The following is a 20,306-nucleotide window of genomic DNA, read 5'->3' on the forward strand; positions in this document are numbered from 1 at the left end:
TACCTGGTACCTAATTAAAGACTAATGACTAAAACAACATATTTTGCATTAACAACATCTATATTGTTCTTCCACTAATCTCCCATGTAGGAATAGCCCAGAATAGTAAAATACAAAATGTAGGAATAGCCAGAAGACACCCATTAAAGGCTCTTGAATGCTTTTTGTGTGTGTTTTTTTAGTTTATTTTAGTCTAGTTTTGTTTTTTTTGCTTTCTGAGGTGTTTTTTTACTTTCACGTGATAAAAGAGGCGGAAGAAACCAAGTGTTCATTTAAAAACTTACATTTCGATGGAAAAACAGAACAAGCTGTGACATAATAAAATACCCCAAACGACAAAAAATCAGACCAAGTCCATTAACAGTATATGTTGACAAATAAAGATTACGCATCCCATCAAAAACTGGCGTGAACTCAGGTACTCCGAACGGACAAGCAGTTCCTGCACCACATGTGGTACCCGTCGTGTGCACGTGAAAGCAAAAGTCCCGTGATAAGTCTCTTTCTTTGATGCCACAATCGAGGAAGACGAGATTGTTGTAACGGTATTTGTGACGTGGCTATATTGTCATCTGTCATCATTCCGTTACGGTCACCCAACTCTGATGGCAGCTGTAAAACGTTCGAAAGATTGACTCTAACTTTACCATTTATAACCCTTGTTTGAATCATTTCCTTGTAAGAAACAACCTCGTTGTGATATTTGAAAGGCAAGCTCTGGTATATCGTATGAATTGACAGATATATACTACGCTATTGAAATGTTGCGACATAAAAATGAAAAGTTCACAATGGGAGAGCTGAAATCATCCCTTTGGTCGTAAAGTTGAGTTTTCGTCAAACCATCATTGTTAATTTCTAAATCTAAAACTGTACATATTTCAAATTGTTTAGCCTAGGAGTTTATCTATGGCTTGTTATAGTGTTTAAGCATTTATCTATTAGTAATGTGTATGTTGATCTATTATGTCTAGTTGTATTTTGGATAACAATTGTCGTTGGGTTGCTATATCATGTACGTTACCGAATTTTCTTTAACTCATACTTTGTTTTTTTTTACATTAGAATACTGAAAATAAAATCAAATGAAAATTTCTGACTGCATTCATAATGAATACAAAGTAGATGATATATATAAAAAAAAAGAACGCATTGTACTATTTTAGTAGCATGGTCAAAGTGCCCGCTTTATACTCTTCTGTTATTAAACTTTTTCAATAAATGGTTGGTAACGTCGACATTTTCTTTTTATCTATTGACCAATGATAAAGCTGCACATGACTTGTCCTCCAACAAGGTCTATCCAAACGGATTACCCTGAGGAAAATTTGGCATCAAACTTCTCATCATATTATTATTTTGATTTATAGGTGGTGGACATCGGAATTGTTGGATTTTTCTACATTTTCAGAAGCAACAGGCTCACATATACCTGAAAAATACAAAATCCTCTTTAAAACGCAAATAATGATCAAAATTGAATACATAAAGAATATTATTGAAACTTAATTACTATTTGCATGCTATTCTTAAGTCTTCGTACAGGCGAATACACTTTGAAGAACTCGATTTGTACATGTTACGTTCGAGAAATTGTTCATTTACTATGTTCATATATTGAAAAAAGTAAATGCAATTTATCATGTATTGGAAATAGGAATGCAAATGTTATAAAGACTAAAAAAAATGTATTTCTCAGGAAAAAATAAACAAGAATGTGTCCTCAGTACACGAATGCCCCACTCGCACTATCATTTTTTATGTTCAGTGGACCGTGAAATTGGGGTAAAATCTCTAATTTGGCATTAAAATTAGAAAGATCATATCATAGGGAACAAGTGTACCAAGTTTGAAGTCGATTGGACTTCAACTTCATCAAAAACTACCCTCGACCAAAAACTTTAACCTGAAGCGGGACAGACGGACGAACGAACGAACGAACGAACGAACGGACGGACGGACGAACGGACGGACGGACGAACGAACGGACGGACGAACGAACGGACGGACGAACGAACGGACGCACAGACCAGAAAAACATAATGCCCCTCTACTATCGTAGGTGGGGCATAAAAAGAATATAACAGTTAAAACATTTGGTTGGTTTCCTTCTGCTTCCACGATATATTACATCACGTATGAAAAAATATGTTTGAGAACTATGAGATCTGTAAGGCATGAAATTCAACCACGATCCCAAGCATAAAGGACAATCCAATAAAGTGAAGTTGAAACTTCCACTTCGGAAATATTATGGACGCAATCACGAGTTATTGAATATCTGTGAAAATTTCAACGGATATGTTCCACTTGTCATAACTACAATCCCGTCCCTTTTCCTCGAATGTGTTATACCAAATTAGACTTATGATCGTGTTTGTAAAACATGAGCAACACGACGGGTGCCACGTGTGGATGATAATCTTTAAGCATTTATTAGCAACTGAGATCACCCACAGTTTTTGATGTGGTTCGTGTTGCTCAGTATTTGTTTTATATGTTGTGTGTTTTGTATTGTAACAGCTGTTGGTCTGTTTGTTAGTGTTTTGTTTAGCCTTGGCGTTGTCAATTTATTTTCAACAGGAGTTTGAATGTCCTTTTGGTATATTTCGCATCTATTTTGCAAAGATCGCATACACTTGTACGGATTTTAGTTTCCTTAAAGTTAAGGTATTTATCTAAAAAGTAAGGTAGTCCATATAGGAGCACCTGAAATCCCACTCGGTATTTGGTGGGGTTCGTGTTGCTTTTTAGTTTTCTATGTTGTGATTTCTGTACTATTGTTTGTCTGTTTGTCTTTTTATTATTTTGTTAGCCATGGTGTTGTCAGTTTATTTTCAATTTATGAGTCTGACTATCACTCTGGGTATCTTCCAACCCTCTTTCAGAATTAAAATATATCGAAATAGATACCTGGATGACTCTTAGGGTTTCCCTCCATATAAAATTGGTTACTAGTCAAATTAACGTTTAATTCCGCTCCATTGGTAATGCCATCTCCATCTGAGTCTTGGTAATGAAAAGCTACTGTGTAAATCAATCCTGCTGTCTTGAAATCCTACAAGGAAGTTACACATACAAAATGTATTTAAGGATGTTCGCTGGTCATGTTTTTGAATTTTTGTAAGATTTTCGAAATCCTCTGGTTTTTATCCATTTGAATGCCTTAAAAAAAATTGCCCGTTGACCCCTGTTTTTCTTTTTATAAATCTTTTACATGTATAATTATAAGCCATTTGTAAAAGTCTTATAAAATCTTATTTATTTTTTAATAGTTCATGAGACCCTTTAACTTGTCGATGATAAGTTATCAAAAGTCAAGAGAGAAAATTTTCCCGCCAAAATTTCAATGGCTAATATCTCGAAAACAAGCACATTGACCTCTTGTTTTTTTTTTTGTTTTTTTTTTTTTTTAAACTTTTTTGATTCCTTAATGTATCCCCTATCAATATATGCTAGTGTTAGGGAAAGCTAATTATTTAGAAAGTTTCAAACTGAGTAGCGAACTTCCTTAATTTTCAAAAAGCAAACCAGAACACTTTAGTCTAGTCCATTTTCAAAGATTTATCAAAAATTTCTTTTAGTCTTATAGTCTAAATTGGACAGTTGTCACGAATGCGATCCTCACCTTTTGCCGTGGCAATAGGCCATTTGTTTCTTTAGGACATTTTGTGTCTTTAGTAAAGCTATTGTCTGTAATATATCTAAATAAATGAGGTATATAATGATCTGCCATTAAGGGCAACCGAAAAATTATTGTATTCATATGGGAAATTTGAAGAATCGGTTATAGAAAGAAAGTGGACATGTTTATAAATTGTGACTTGGATGGGGAGTTGTTTCATTGGCACACATACCACATCTTCCTATATCTATGTTACATATTTTAATACGACATGAGTCATCTGCCCTTGGTATTCTTAAAAAAAAACAAGAATGACAGTCGCATATTTTTCTTTTGTTTTTTCTCTCTCTATATTCTCTTTAGTATAATTGATGACTTGATTTTAAAACTGCGAGACACATACACGTTTACTTGATCTATAAAAGTATATTCATAGTCGTCATGCAAAGATTGATTATAAGTGTTTCTCGTTTTTTATATAGATTAGACCGTTTTATTTTCTTCGTTTGAATGGTTTTACACTAGTCATTTTGGGGCCCTGTATAGCTTGCAAAGGCTCCGTGTTGAAGACCGTACTTTGACCAATAATGGTTTACTTTTACAAATTGTGACTTGGGTGGAGACTTGTCTCTTTGGCATCCATACAACATCTTCTTATATCTATGTAAGAAGTGAATAAACAGTTTTGTTTTCGTTTCGTAAAGGTGTTTTTATGATCCAATAGAATACTTGCAATTGCATGGAACCAATGCAAACTATATGATAATATGATTTTGACCTAGAAAAAATTACTCGGATGAACTATTGTCATCACAAGAAAGCAATCAAACCAAGATTTCCAAATGGTGAAGCGGAAATCATCCCATCGTAAATTTTAACGGAACGCCATCATGAATTGGTATGCCATTATGGAATATTCGTTTCACAGATGATATCGGATATGTTCCTTTTGTCGTAACTACAAACCCTTTCCCTATTCACGAATATGACCTACCGAATTAGACTATTTATCGGGTTTGAAACAACATGATCAAAACGAAGTGTGCCTCATGTGGAGCAGGATCTGCTTACGGTTCTAGAGCACATTTATTTAGATCACCCCCAATTTTTGATGGGTTCGTGTTGCTTAGTCTTTAGTTTTCTATGTTGTGTTTAGTGAACTATTATTTATCTTTTTCTGTTTTAACCATGGCGTTGTCAGTTTATTTTCGATCTATGAGTTTGAATGTCCTCTGGAATTTTTCGCCCCTCTTTTTGTATTTTTATTGACTGTGGTCGTCGTGGGAAACTGTTCAAACAAATCTTCCTCGGAAACTTACTAGTCAATTGAAACCAAACATTGCCAAAGACATTCTATTGATTTATAAATATAAAAAACATATGTCCGGAAAACTACAAAGATGGTGTTTACAGTATTTATAGCAACTTCTGTCAGATCGAAGTATGTGTCTATATCAAACATAGCCGCAATCATGAAATTTTCTTCGGTTTTGGGTAAATGTTCTAGAATCTTCTCCACTGAAACTACAAGGCAAATTTGACCCAAAACTTGTGTTTTCTCTTGTCCAGCTTTTATCATTATCGAAGCTAGGTGAAGTGAACATTCTTTTTTGTTAAAGTGTTCGTATGCTATGATGAACAAATTTTGTTAAAATGTTCCTGTTATAATGATCGTAAGAGAGTTATGATTGTCGATTCTATAACCTTCAGTCAAAATTTTATCCTCAGTCCTTGAATTTTGATTGTTTGACCGTTTGACAAAAAAAAATCAAAAATTAATTTAAGTTTTTGGCAAGTTGCATCATATATTTCAATTCCAGCGAATGTATTTTTTAAACAATAAACGACCAAAATTAAAAAAAAACACGTTTTTAGGCGAATGCAAAATTCAACTTCCCAATGCCTTTAAGATTTTAGATAAAACAGTCTGTTTTCAAGAATTATGGCATTCATTTTTTTACATAAATAAGGCCGTTAGTTTTCTCGTTTGAATTGTTTTACATTGTCTTATCGGGGCCTATTATAGCTGACTATGCGGTATGGGCTTTGCTCATTGCTGAAGGCCGTACGGTGACCTATAGTTGATAATGTCTGTGTCATTTTGGTCTTTTGTGGATAGTTGTCTTATTGGCAATCATACCACATCTTCTTTTTTATATTCACTGGTTATACCGATATTTTTCTAGTGCACTCATTGCCTTGGATAAATGCCAAATATTGCAAATGACAAATATGGCCAACCAAGTACAACCGTCCTAACAAATTCACATGATCACGTATCATGATGGGCATGCGCATTTTTTTTTTTTTTTTTTTTTTTAAGTTTAAAATATCACAGACAGGAGAACTAAATATTGATCCATATTTGTATCTAAGATAATGGTCATTTGAAAAGGTTATTCTTGTGATAACAGAACTTGATGGAATGCAATATGCCCTGCAGCGTTCAAAACTTAGGAAATCTAGAAAAGTCATTACAACGTTGCATCTGCATCATTTCTGTCTTCAATTGAATGTAAACCTTTTTTTTTTTAGAAGAACTGTTGATGAATGAGTCAATGAACACTATTTAATTTACATTTTACATATTGGCGTAAACATGGCAGCGTATATTTGAACCGCAGATTACAAAAAACTAACTTTTGGCGGTGGTGGGCGCATGGAAGAAAGCGCATAAGAATGAGAGTAGAATTATGAAGGGAGAACTCTAGTTTTCATAAACGGGATCAATTTTTCTGAAAGAAGAGTAAATATTCTGATCTGAAACTGGTGCGTTGTATCGAGAATCTAAGATTGTGGGTCCATTATGCAGGTAATTTTTATAAAGAAGTGCCCGTAAATCACAGAATTTATCTAAATGGCATAACAATTTATAGTTGTGATAGGATTATCAATAAGACCAATAAACGATGTAAACAGTTATAGGTCACCGTAATACTTTCAACAATGAGCAGACACCATAGAATATAGTATGTTATAAATGATATCGGGATGACAAAATGTGAAACAGGTAAAGACGAACACCCATCAACAACGACATCTCATTTAGTCCAAATACAGTCAAAGAAAATCACCCGTTAACAACACAGCTGCAAACAAGGTCATTTCGTTGTCAAAATTTGAATATCAACTATTTATTTTGTCAAAGAAGTAAGCTAGACTAATATCAAATCACTATTTAATGGTTTGTATATGTTCCAGACCATATGAGTATTTGGATCGTACGCTTACGGTGTGGACCGTATGTGTACTTTTTTCAAAATACTCATACGGTGGAACTGTACGCGTACGGTACGGTCTGCCTATTTTATGAAGTTGATCAATATAAATAAAAGTGTAATTTACTTACTAATCCAAATTGTTTCTTTCGACTCCACGTACTGGATGCCAGTGTCCTATGGCATGCCATATTTGGCCTGGAACACATGGATTTGGTATTTTATCTCCATTCGGTATGCGAGTTTTGAAATTAGGGAAACATTCCGACACGATCCACAAACTTAATATAAATATGAATAATTCAAATCTAATAAATTCTTACTTGATTCATGGTCAGAGATTATATACAAGTGAAGATTTCCATCAATTGGAAGATTTAACTTGAGTCATATAATTGTCATTTAGCTGTCATTTTAATGTTACTTTTGATGTATGACGGTATGAAATTTATTTGTACCTTAAGGGAATTTTTATTCTTATTTTTGTTAACAATAGTGTTTAGGTAAAAAATATATACAAAATAAAAAAAAATAGTTTGAGAAGACGTTTATTATACCATTTGATAGCTGAAGTGATTTAATTTAAATGAATAAATACAAAAAACTTCGCCAACATTTATTCTTACTAAAGGGACCTCTTTTCATCTTTTAACTTTAAACTTGTATGATATGCATGTCAGACTTTCACTATTTATAACTTTCATTGTTGAAGACATTATAGAGTTTTAAAAAAAATAAACGATTCTTCTTTTCGTTTTCAGATGTCTTTAGATATAATGGATGATATGAAATTTCATGGTAATAAGTTATTTCATCTTTGCTTTAAAACAGTTTTATCTGTCGAAAAATTATTTACAAAGTTAATTTCAATTTTCAGAAGATGTTAATATCAATATTCATTGGATCAAGTTAGTCTGTTTAAATTGATAATTGCAAAAAACTTAATCCACATTAGGACTAAATAAATGGACTAAATTTTTTTTTTAAATTATATTTGTTCAACATGTTTTACTTGTTTTTCTCATAAATGTACATAAACCAAGACTCAGTGTTGAAGGCTGTATTTTGACCTATACTGGTTTACGTTTTACAAATTGTGACTTGGATGGAGAGTTGTCTCATTTGCACTCATACCACAACTTCTTATATCAATAGATGAAAAGTTAGAGTTTAATAAAAAAAAAAAAAAAAAAAGAAAAAAAAAAAACATTTTTCTTTTCGTTTTCTGGTACTTTTAATTAAGATTTTGATCTTTGAATTTTATGTATTGTGTGTTTTAAACAAGAAGATAGACTTGTCGTATAATGTTAAATGATCACTTAAAAAGAAATTTATTACCCATACATTGTATGCGACAAGGATGTCCTTGTTCACCTAGCATGTAAATTTCTACATTAGAAATGTATTATAGCAAAACACGTATACTAATATGTCAACATTATTTTTTAAACAAAAAAAATATTTGAACAAGTCATGTTTAAAATTAAACGCTTGTGTAAGAGGAATTGTGTACTGAATCTAAGTACTTAAACGAATATTGATTAAAGTAATGCTTAAGGTCCTTTTTTTTTTTATGTATGTGAAGAAAATATATGAGTTCTAACAACGAAATTAATTTTAAAATTTCAACGACTTCCATGTGTGATATATAATCCCATCAAACGTTCTTATGGAATTAAACAACGTGGCAAACGAGAACAAAAAAGAAATAAAAAGCTAACAGAATTTATCATTCGTCATATCATGTACAAAAAGTAATAATAAGAACTAAGATCAAAATGCTGAATGATTTTCTTTATATTGTTCCTCGTTTTAATTCAACGAGTAATGGAAATGAATTTGAATTTATATTTTCCTGCGAAGGTTGTGAAATATTAGTTCTCTTTGTTAATAGTATAAGCGAAATGCATAATGAGAGAAACGACTAATGTCAATACAATAAAATGTTTATAAGAGGACGTAAAAAAAGGGGGGTGAATTTGCACGGAAGAACGCGAAATAACATTGCCATTTCACGATGAACGAACAATTAATAATCACTATGTCTTGCGCGTTGATATTTTTATCTATTTCACGAAACACGGTGAATAACGAACCTTTTTCACGGCTGCACGTGAAGTTAAATGGCAAAACACGCTGCACGAAAATAACCCTTTACCACCATCTTATAATAATATGATTCATGACTATATATAATATAAGTAATCAAGATATTGTAAAATGCTAAATTTATAGGGGAGGCATGTTGTCAAAAACATTGTAATAAATTTTGACAATTGTTTCAATGCTACATAGATATAGAAAGATGTGGAATGAGTACCAATGAGACAACTCTCCATCCAAGTCACAATTTATAAAAATAAACCATTATATATAAAGGTACGGTCTCCAACACGGAGCATTGGCTCACACTGAACAGCAAGCCATAAAGGCCCCCAAAAAATTACCAGTGTAAAACCATTAAAACGGGAAAACCAACGTTCTAATCTATATAAAATAATAAGAAACGAGAAACACTTATGAACAACATAAACAAGCTACAACTACTGAACATCAAATTCCTGACTTAAAACAGGTGCAAACAATTGCAGCGGTATTAAACATTTTAACGGTACCAAATCTTCTCCCTTATCTGAAACAATAGTGCAACATCACAACATAGAAAGACACTATACACATGATTCATGTCTGTATTGTTTTCTGTATATGAATTTGTTATATCTGTTTTTATTTAGTAACAATGTTATTTCCTATTGTTTGGATTTTAAACTTATAAAACTCTTATTCTTATTTCAATTAACAATGGCATACCCTTCGAATGAAAGGCTATTTACTTTTCATTAAATTTTGGGGTTCATTTGACCTATTCGTACGTATCAAGGTAATTCCCATAGGTTATAAACAAGACATAGTATTTTACGTCAGAAAAGAATGTCACAAACGATAATTAAATTCATATTTGCACTCTAAACATGTTCAGTGATATTGTATTTATTGCACCTAATTAGTACAATCAAAACATGTCTTTATAATACCTTATATAAGGTATGTATTTCATGTACAATACAATACAATAATAATTTATTAACGTCTCACCATCAATAATATAGTATACACATTTCACATTATAAAAGTAAACCTTTTTAAAATTATTAATGCCATTCTAAAAGAATTATGAGAGACGGATTAAAAAGGGAACTAGTATTTACAAATTTTCAAAAAGCAGTTATAAAACAAAAGTTAAATCATAAAACATATTTACATCAATTATCGGTATAAAGAACGTCGTCTACGGTCTAAAATAAGCTTGCAGGTTTTGGCACATTTTTGTATCACATTAATATTATCACTTGCTAAAATAAATGAAAGTTTCAAAGAATTCGGCAATAGACTAAAATTTTCGTTTTCAAAGTTTAAAAACTTATACAGTTCGTCTCTAAGATCGTCGTATAACGGACATTCAGTCAATACATGCTCCTCGTTTTCATTTTATCGTCACAAACAAAACAAGTTCTTTGATCTATTGGAAGACTCTCGTAGCGTCCTGTCTCCACACGTATTGGGGCAACACCACAGCGAAACTGAGAGTATGCTCTTCTGTGCGATGGTATTATAAGTTTATCTAGGTAAAGTTCTGTATATACATCCTGTTTAAATGTTCTATATGTACGTAGTTTGTTACCATCCTGGTCCATTTCGTCTGGTAGTGTCTTTATGCAAATCTTCATTCCATTTCTGTTTAAAGTCGGACATAAGTTTTACATGTATAGCATTGTTAACTTGCTGCTTATCATATCAGTGTCATTAAACAAGTTCGCTATACCACATGATTCGAATAGACTATAAATTCTAAAGTTTGAGTTTTTGCACACTCGATGACGTCTGAAATTCTGCTCTGCCCAATTGTCTATTTTCTTATTTATTCTATTCTCATCCATATATCGTAACCGATTCCAATAGTTTATGATTACCCGCCATTGTTTCACAAACGGTGGTGTCCATCCCGAATCTCCATTTACTGCAACGTTGGGGTATAACGACCAACTCCCATGAAAAAACGTATTGCTTTGTTTTGAACTGCATTTATACACGAGAATGACTTATCTCCCCATACTGCCGCACCGTAACTAATAGTACTCCAAACCATAGAGTCGTACAGCTTTGTAAAAAGTTCCAAAAGGTAAACCTCCAAGTCCCTTGTATTTCGATATTACAAGTCCAAGTGCTCGACTAGCTGCTGCTGCAACATATTTTGCCATGACGTTATAGTCCAGTGTTCTGTAAAAACTAAGCCTAAATATGTGTAACGTTCTACTGTCTGTAAAATGTGGTTTCCGCAGTGAAAGATTGTTTGACTTCTCGGGAACGAATTTGGCCAAAAGTGGACTATATTTGACTTATTGTCGTTTATTGTCATCTTGTTATCGGTACACCATAATCCAATGCATCAAGTAATGTTTGTAGCTCTGTTTCTGTGTTTGATAAAAACACTAAATCATCGCCATAAAGTAACATGGACACCTTTTCCCCATCGATGTCAATGCCAATATCTAGTGAATCAATATACGTAGCTAATCCGTTTATATACAAGTTGAAAAGTAATGGCGACAATAAACAGCCTTGTTTAAGACCACATTGAACGATAAACCAATCTGTCTAATGTCCATTAATGCGAACACAGCATTCCACGGACTTATACAGAGACAAAATAGCGTTATAAATATTTTCACATATACCAAGGTCGAATAGTTTCTGGAATAACATCGCTCGATTTATCCCGTCATATGCCTTACGAAAATCAATAAAAGCCACGAAAGTCGATAAACGTTTCAATTTCCTAGTCTCGATTATTGATGTTAACGATTTAATGTGATCAATTGTACTGCGCCCTTTCCGGAATCCGTTTTGACTGTCATGAAGAATGTCATTTACGTTCTCCCATTTTACTAGCCTGTTATTAAGTATATGACAGTATAGTTTATAGCACACTGGTACCAACGTTATACCTCGTAGCTCATTGGGTCTTTCGGATTTGATGTTGACGATTTCGGGATTGGGTTTATAATTCCCTTTGTCCACGTTGTAGGGATAACTCCACTCGAAAAACACTTGTTAAAAAGTTTGTGTAAAAAGTTCAGTAAACTTGGGACTTTAAGGATTTCTGCCGGTATTTCGTCCACGCCAACGGCTTTGTTACGCTTTAGGCTACGCACAGCGTTCACTACTTCAAAACTTGTGATTTCATTATTCATTTCAATCTCGGTATCGAGTCTTTGGTCCATTACGTATTCTGAATGACAGTTTCTGGGTTTAGTAAACTACAATACGCACGTTTCCATTCCGAAACCACTGCTTCACGACCATGGGCTATGGTTCCGTCCGGCAATTGAACCGACATAGGTATAAGTTTTCTTCGTTCTGTACCAACACCAATACGTCCGATTTTTTTCCAAAATTCGCTATGATTAGTCGTTTCCATGTCGTCTATTTCAACCATTTGTTTTCTCCAATGTGTTCGTTTCGCCCTCTGTGCTTCACGGTCGAATGTTTTCCTTTTATCAATGAATTCAATTCGACACTGACGCTTTCTTGAATCAGATTTACTCCCAAGCATGGCTTTCTCTGCGACACAGACATTATTCCATAGTTGTGTGAGTTTATCTGTCCACCACGGTTTTTTAATTCGTCGTCTTTTGTTGCTTAATAACCCGGATGACATTTTAATCACTTTATAGCTTAAATTTTCCGTCATTTCGACTTTCAAAAAATTCACAAAATCACTATAAATTTGATCAATTTCAGAACAATTTGCACTTTGCACTTCCAATGATGAAATTAAATCTTCTATTTTATGTAAATGTGTTGCTAAGAATGAGCTGGGAATATTATTAAGGTCGTACTTTTTATATTCACAAGTATTAATTTCTTCATTCATATTTCCTCGAACAATTTTATCAATATTTATATTCCATATCAACATTGAGTGGTCCGGTTTCGACACGCGTGGATCGGCATATTCTAATAATTTGTGCTTTTCTAATAATTCTGACATAGTAATAACTTCAAAACTTTCAAACAGATTCATAAGGAACGATGCAGTAATCCACCACAGATGAACCAAGCTGAGAGACATACGTATAGTTATTTTTAACACAATTTCGTCCATTTAATATACAACAACTTGAATTAATCAAATATTCACATAATAGTTCTCCGTATAAATTACTCTTAAAATCGACTACATTTCTTTCCGGGATTTTATCAACACCAGGTATATAATCCTCAAAGTTTGAACAACGACTGTTGAAATCCCCACATAACAAAAATAAGGAATCTTTCCCATACATATGAACTTGAAATGTAATTGCCTTTTAATGTCATTGTACACAGTAGCTGTTTGAAATTTTTTACCGCTTTTAACTAAGTGCGCGTATCTCTTGGAAGCCTCCTACTTTAAAAAAAATCATATCATTATGCGGTAAATATTAAAAATTCGTAAAAATTGTTATACAAGAACAGCATGTTGCCGAACGTATCCTTTAATCAGTCTTTTACTAAATAAGAAATGATAAAAGTTCAAATATCCTTAATAATAAATTTCACAGTCAGTTTTTAAATGGATAAAGGGCATAACGATCTTGATAGTATTCGCTTTTTTTTTTTTATCTACTCTGGATTTCGTCGTTTGTTTTCCATTCCGTAACGATATCTGGATTTCTCAATATAACGGATCTCAATTTCGTTTAAGAGATTATGCATTAAGCAATGACAATGGTACATGTAGTTGTTATCGTTTAGGTAGAAATAAACCATCAGTTTAGTCGTTTTATTTCATATCATTAATGCCACTCTTTTATGCTGATTGTGATAAATGAACCATAAACCACACCCGTCTCTGAATTTGTATTGTCGGTATTTATCAGATAAAAATAATTCCAATATCTATTGGTTCCGACTATTAGATGAAGTGCATAGTATATATATATATATATATAGATTCTTCCACTGCATCGAGTGTTATACGATATTTATCCACTCGAGACAGTTAAATTTTCAAATTTAAAACGCGAGGCTTGCCCGAGCGTTTTAAATATTTAAAATTTAACTGTCGAGAGTGGATAAATATCGTATTACACGAGATTTGGTGTGGAATCTGTTTCTCTAATGATTTTCTTACATTATGCAGGCAAACTTATTCCTTCTTTTCGAATGATCTGCAAAAAGATGTGTTTTTTTCTATGTGACGTCATCAGGCATGGTCGCCTTTTTTCATGCCGTCACAATAGGAAATTCAGAGAAAAGCAAGAAAATTCGACGTCATAATCTGATTTTAACCAATGAAGTACTGAGATCAAACGAACCACACGTTGATTGATTTTTTTTTTATATACAATGGGTGCAGAAAGGGATAATTGACGAAGAATTAGAGAAATTGTATTATAACTTTCATACTTTCTGCAGTATAACATACATACATAGCTATAAGATTAATACTGATAAAGAAAATCGAAGTCTACACAAAAAATGCCTGTACAAGTTATCAAAGGTTATCAGGAATATGACAGTTGATATCCATTCGTTTGATGTGTTTGAACTTTTGATTTTTTTCCATTTTCTTCGGAGTACAGTATTTTTGTGATTTTACTTTTTGTCATTGCTCAGTTGATAAACACATCCGTTGTCCCATCCAGGTTTTCGACATAGACCATACAACAACAAAAAACATTGTCTAGTAACAACATGATATCTTATGATTCTCCCCTATTCCAGGGGTATATCACTTTACATACATGTTCCCAAAATGAGTATGTACTATTTGTGAATACTAGGTGGAAGCCTATCTTTATTATCTGTCTTTATAAGGCTCCTCTAATATGCACGTGAACAGTGACTATCAATCGCAGATGCAGTCTAGTCGTATAAGTGAAACTCTTTATATTAGCATAGAACACAAATAGAGTTCGAACAATCAATGTAATGAGGGGAGGACAGGGGGTACCCTTCTCCCTTCTCCCACCCCTCTTCTCCTTTCTCCTACCCCCATTCTCCTTTCTCCCATTAGAATAAAACATCTCTTTTGAGATATTTTTTCTTGAAATATTTGAATTTTTTTTAAAGGAGAGATATTTTATTTTTTCTCCTTTCTCCAACTTTTTCTCCTTTCTCCCAGCCTTCCTCTCCTTTCTCCTACCCCCTTCTCCCTGTCCCCCCTCATGTAATGGAAGACAGACACACATGTATTACATTGACATTAACACATTTCAATATCTTTTATTGACTAATATGCGGTATGGCATTGTTAAAAACAGTACGTGACCTACAGTTGCTAACCGTCGTCGTATGTTCTCTATATGTGTTTTTTCGTCTGAGGCGCTGGAAAGCTGAAAAAATCTATGAGTTCCATCAACGCAGATAATTTTAGAATTTACTGCCATGTGTTATGTAAGATCAAGAAACACTCTGATGGGAAATTAAACAATGTGGGGAAAACGACAAAAAGGGAACACAAAGCAAACAGTATTTATCACTAAGGTGGTACTTAACACTACAGGGAGATAACTCTGTAAACTCAGCTAAAGGTTTTAATTACGTTGTGCTTTTAAGGGAATCTGAAGCTTCTCAATGATCAAAATTAGTGTTTGTCAAAGTGCTATATAACCAGTGTAATTTTTCTGATCAATTGGTTGGTTTAAATTTTTTGAAATTTTTATATTTTTGTAAAAGGGTCAAGTAAATACTTTGTCAAAATTTTATGAAAATTAAACGAGCCAAATTAATTTTAGTGAAAGTGTTGGGTACCACCTTAATTTAAATGAAACTGAACAAACTTAGGATCAAAATGTTTAATAAATTTTCTAATATTGTCCACTGTTTTAGATCAATGAGTTTTGGAAACAATTTAGATTTTATATTGTCTTGCGAAAAATGTGATCTTTTAATAATCTTTGTTTACAGAACCTTCGAAATGCAAAATGAGAGAAATAACTATATTTATGTCAATACATGCAGTGTGCAGGTTTCGTGACTAATATTATAATTTATCTTACCTCCTATACATTTCTAGGAATATGATTGGTTAAAAGCGTCCTCGTCGAAACCGTGTATATTTAATATTAGGTTAGTTGGGAGGCGGGGCTTATTTCATACACGGTTAGTAGTGGAGTTGCTTCCCTTTATATTCCATTATAAGGTAATAAGGAGGCGGGGCCTATTTCATACACGGTTATTAGTGGTGTTACGTCCCTTTAGAAAAACAAAACAATACTGAGAAAAAATCTTAAAGGTTTCAACAGACAAAGAAAGTGATGATGAAGTGAAATAAATTCATAAATACATTTAAATCTAACAAGTTGTCATTGTTGGCATCTGGTTTTGTAGGATCAAAGGACGTAGTTTCTTAATCATGTTAATGCTAACTGTATTGAAAACTTGCTCACTTTGATAGGTCACTAGTCTAAATTTTACACGTTAAGATAGTCGGTAAGATAAAATCGTTACATAGTGTGCTAGTGGCGTAATACGGTATATATGGGGTCAGTAAATTCCATATGGGAATTCGAGCTTCGCTCTCACCCCATATGGAATTTACTATGGGAATTCGAGCTTCGCTCTCACCCCATATGGAATTTACTGACCCCATATATACCGTATTAGGTCACTAGCACACTATGTAACTAATAATAACAATCAAGATATTTGAAATTAAATCTTTATTGAGGAGGTATGTTTTCAAAATTATATTGTAATTAAAAAATTATAACATTTTTTTTCAATGCTACAAGTTTGCATTGTATTCTGTATCTCGTTTAACTATTTATAAGTTTTTTTTATAAGAAATAATCCTATTTCAATGTTTGGATTTTAACTTATAAAAATCTTATCCTTATTCTTATTATGAAAGTCATACCTTCCAAATGAAAGGCTGTTTACTTTTCAATTAAATTTTGAGTTCATTTGACCTTGATGGGAAAAGCCTTCGTTCTTATCAAGGTAAATCCCACACGTTATAAGCAAGACATAGTATAATATTTCCCTTCAGTAAGGAATGTCACAAACGATAATTAAATTCATATTTGCATTCTACACATGTTCATTGACTTTGTATCTATGCAACTAATTAGCATAATCAAAATATGTATATATATATATATATATATAGGCGTAAAAATAATTTTCACATGTGCAGATATATATATTCATTAAATAAAATAATAAAATAAGTAAAAAGTTAACAGTTCCATGTATATATATTTTACCGTTATTAAACATTGCTATAAAAGCGCGAGGTATGGCTAGCCCCCAAACCAGGTTCAACCCACCATGTTTTCTTAAAATGTCATGTATCAAGTAAGGAAAATGGCAGTTGTTATCTTATAATTAGTTTCTGTGTGTTTTACACAACGTTTTGTTTTTGGTTGCATTTCAGTGTTTCTGTTGTTTCCTATGTTTTTCTCTTATATTTGATGTGTTTCCCCGGTTTTAGTTTGTAATGCGGATTTGTTGGCTCTCAATCGATTTATGACTTTCGAACAACGGTATACTGCTGTTGCCTTTATTTAAATCCGTAGATATTTGTATAAACCAACAGATTGTTACAGAAAAAAACCTTTAATATGAGTTTTACTAACTGAGAAATGATATAGACTCGAATATCTGAAAGGTAAAAAAAAAACTGTTAGAAATTACATTTATGTTTTCTGTAATATATTGTAAATTAAAGTTTGTACAAAGACAAGATTTTCAATTTTATAGCTACTAACTACTACATTTCAATATGTTGTCAGTCAGGAAATGGGAGTTTTTACGAGATCTTTCATGTGACTGTCTCATTACAATAACTTTAAAATTGTTATTGATATGAACATCAAAGTTAGATCGGACATTTTGACTTTGGTCAGCGTGTCTTTAGGATCCATCACGCAAACGACACATTTTGTTATTCAATATCAGAGTACACTTATAAGAAACAGTCCCGCTGAAAAAAAAAACCATAGTTCACGGCCGACACTCGGCTAACCGAGAGTTTGGTCGGTTAATCTATATTGAGTATGCGGGTATATTGGCGGTTGGTCTGTTAATCGGGTTGGCTAAAGTCTGTTAATCAGGTGTTATCGAGAAAAGCATTGCAATTTCAGTATGTTTCATTGTATAACTTTTTAATTATATTTATATCATAAAAACTATTCATGTCTGACAAAACGATTTGGAGTACTGAATCCAGTGGTGTAATTATTTTTTTTCTAACTTCAATAAACGATCTATAAAATGAAAAGGCGTGTTACTCATCAGTAAATTTATACACATTTTACACACACAAAATGTACACAAAAATGACAAGTTGGTTGAGTTTACTTGCATGCAATATTTTGAACATCGAAAAAAGACAGGCATTATGTTTGTTTACCATATTAACATCATATGTAAAAAATCTACACGAAAAACTGTATTTTGGTGACATAAATCAATTTTTAATAAAAATGTGGTCTGTTAATGGGTCGGATGTATAAAACTCGGTCTGTTAATTGGTCTGTTAAGAGTTATGAATGACATTACAAGCATATTCGGGAATTTCTCGCTACATTGAAGACCTGTTGGTGACCCTCTGCTGTTGTTTTTTATTTGGTCGGGGTTTGTTGTCTCTTTGACACATTCCCCATTTCCATTTTCAATTTTATAATTTAAATTGCTATATGGGGTGTTATCTGAATAAAGGATAGACTCAAGATTAGTGGCTAGAATATATGGAAACAACACATGAAAAATGAAACATAAGTTTAGACAATGGAATCTGAAAATTGAAAGAAATGGTTTCAAAAAGTGTAATATCAAAGTAATATTAATTTCAAAAGACAATACATACCGGAAATAAACTCCTCATAGATACCAGGATTGAAATTTTATATTTACGCCTTATATTTACGCCAGACACGCGTTTCGTCTACGAAAAACTCATCAGTGACGAAAAAAATGTTTAAAAAGGCCAAATAAAATACGAAGTTGAAAAGCATTGAGGAAACACCAACTAATACCGGCGTCACAAATCAGCGTATAGCACTGGCAGGGGTCGAATTTAAGCTTTTTTGTGTACTGGCCAGCCGGACCAGTGGACTGAAAACTCTACTGGTGCGGCTCCAAATCTACTGGTCCAGCAAAAATGACATTTATTTGACAAACACTAATATAAATGACAGATGTTTAATTTTATTTTGATGCTTTCGTTTACATAAGTTAGACAAAGGAATAGTCTTTATCTGATTTTGATAAAGGCGTCTGGAGCGCTGTCCAGAAATATTCAATCTACTATATAATGCAACCATTCACGATCTTTTCCCCATCATTTTTGGTATTTGCGTTTCCTTTGTCACTTTCGTATACTTTATTTCGATCTTCCTTTTGATTTTCAGCTATCTTAATTTTTTTGTCCGGCGTTTAACTCCTTCCAAAAATTTCCACATTTTATATTGTAATGAAGGACGCTCACCCGAGATATTAATTAACTTGATCATTTGTAATACCCCCCAGTACTACGGAGCCCCGCTAGGGACTTGCAAAGAAAAAAAATATATTGTGCGCACAAAATAATATATTGTGCGCACAGCTTAAATATATTGTGCGCACAAATAATATATTGTGCGCACAAAATAATATAATGTGCGCACAAAATAATATATTGTGCGCACAACTTAAATATATTGTGCGCACAAAATAATATATTGTGCGCACAATTTAAATATATTGTGCGCACAACTTAAACATATTGTGCGCACAATATGATGTGGTGTGCGTCCAAAATTAGGAAAAACAGTTTTTCACTTGACTCATTTTATTGATCATTCAACAAGGTTAAATGTTCGTGTTTAGACGAAATCTCAGATATCAAATGCAATAGTTCTTCTATATTTGGTTGTATGAAACGATTTAATGTCTAAATGTCAACTTGACAGGTGTCATCTGACCTTGACCTCATTTTCAGGTTAAGTGGTCCGGCAAAGTAGTTTTTTGTTTTCGGTGTATTTCTCGGATACTATAAGCGTGTATTGGGCGTACTAGAAACGTATGTTGGCGTATGTTGTATGTTTTTTTTATGCTGCATACAAATTTCCTGTGATTGTAGCGTTCATCAAGCGTATTTACTTTCCTTCATTGGCTAGAGGAATAGGGGGAGGGTTGATATCTCATAAACATGTTTATCCCCGCCGCAATTTTGCGCCTCTCCCAAGTCAGGAGCCTCTGGCCTTTGTTAGTCTTGTGTGATCTAGTATACATATCTTTTAAGGGGCCAGCTGAAGGACGCCTACGGGTGCGGGAGTTTCTCTCTACATTGAAGACCCATTGGTGGCCTTGGCCTGCTCTATGGTCGGGTTGTTGTCGCTTTGAAACATTCCCCCATTTCCTTTCTCAATTTACCTTTGTATTTCGACGTACTAAAAACTTATGCAACGCGCTTTGAACTATTGCTTAGC

The sequence above is a fragment of the Mytilus edulis genome, unplaced genomic scaffold (assembly GCF_963676685.1).
Source record: "Mytilus edulis unplaced genomic scaffold, xbMytEdul2.2 SCAFFOLD_441, whole genome shotgun sequence".
Taxonomy (NCBI): Eukaryota; Metazoa; Mollusca; class Bivalvia; order Mytilida; family Mytilidae; genus Mytilus; species Mytilus edulis.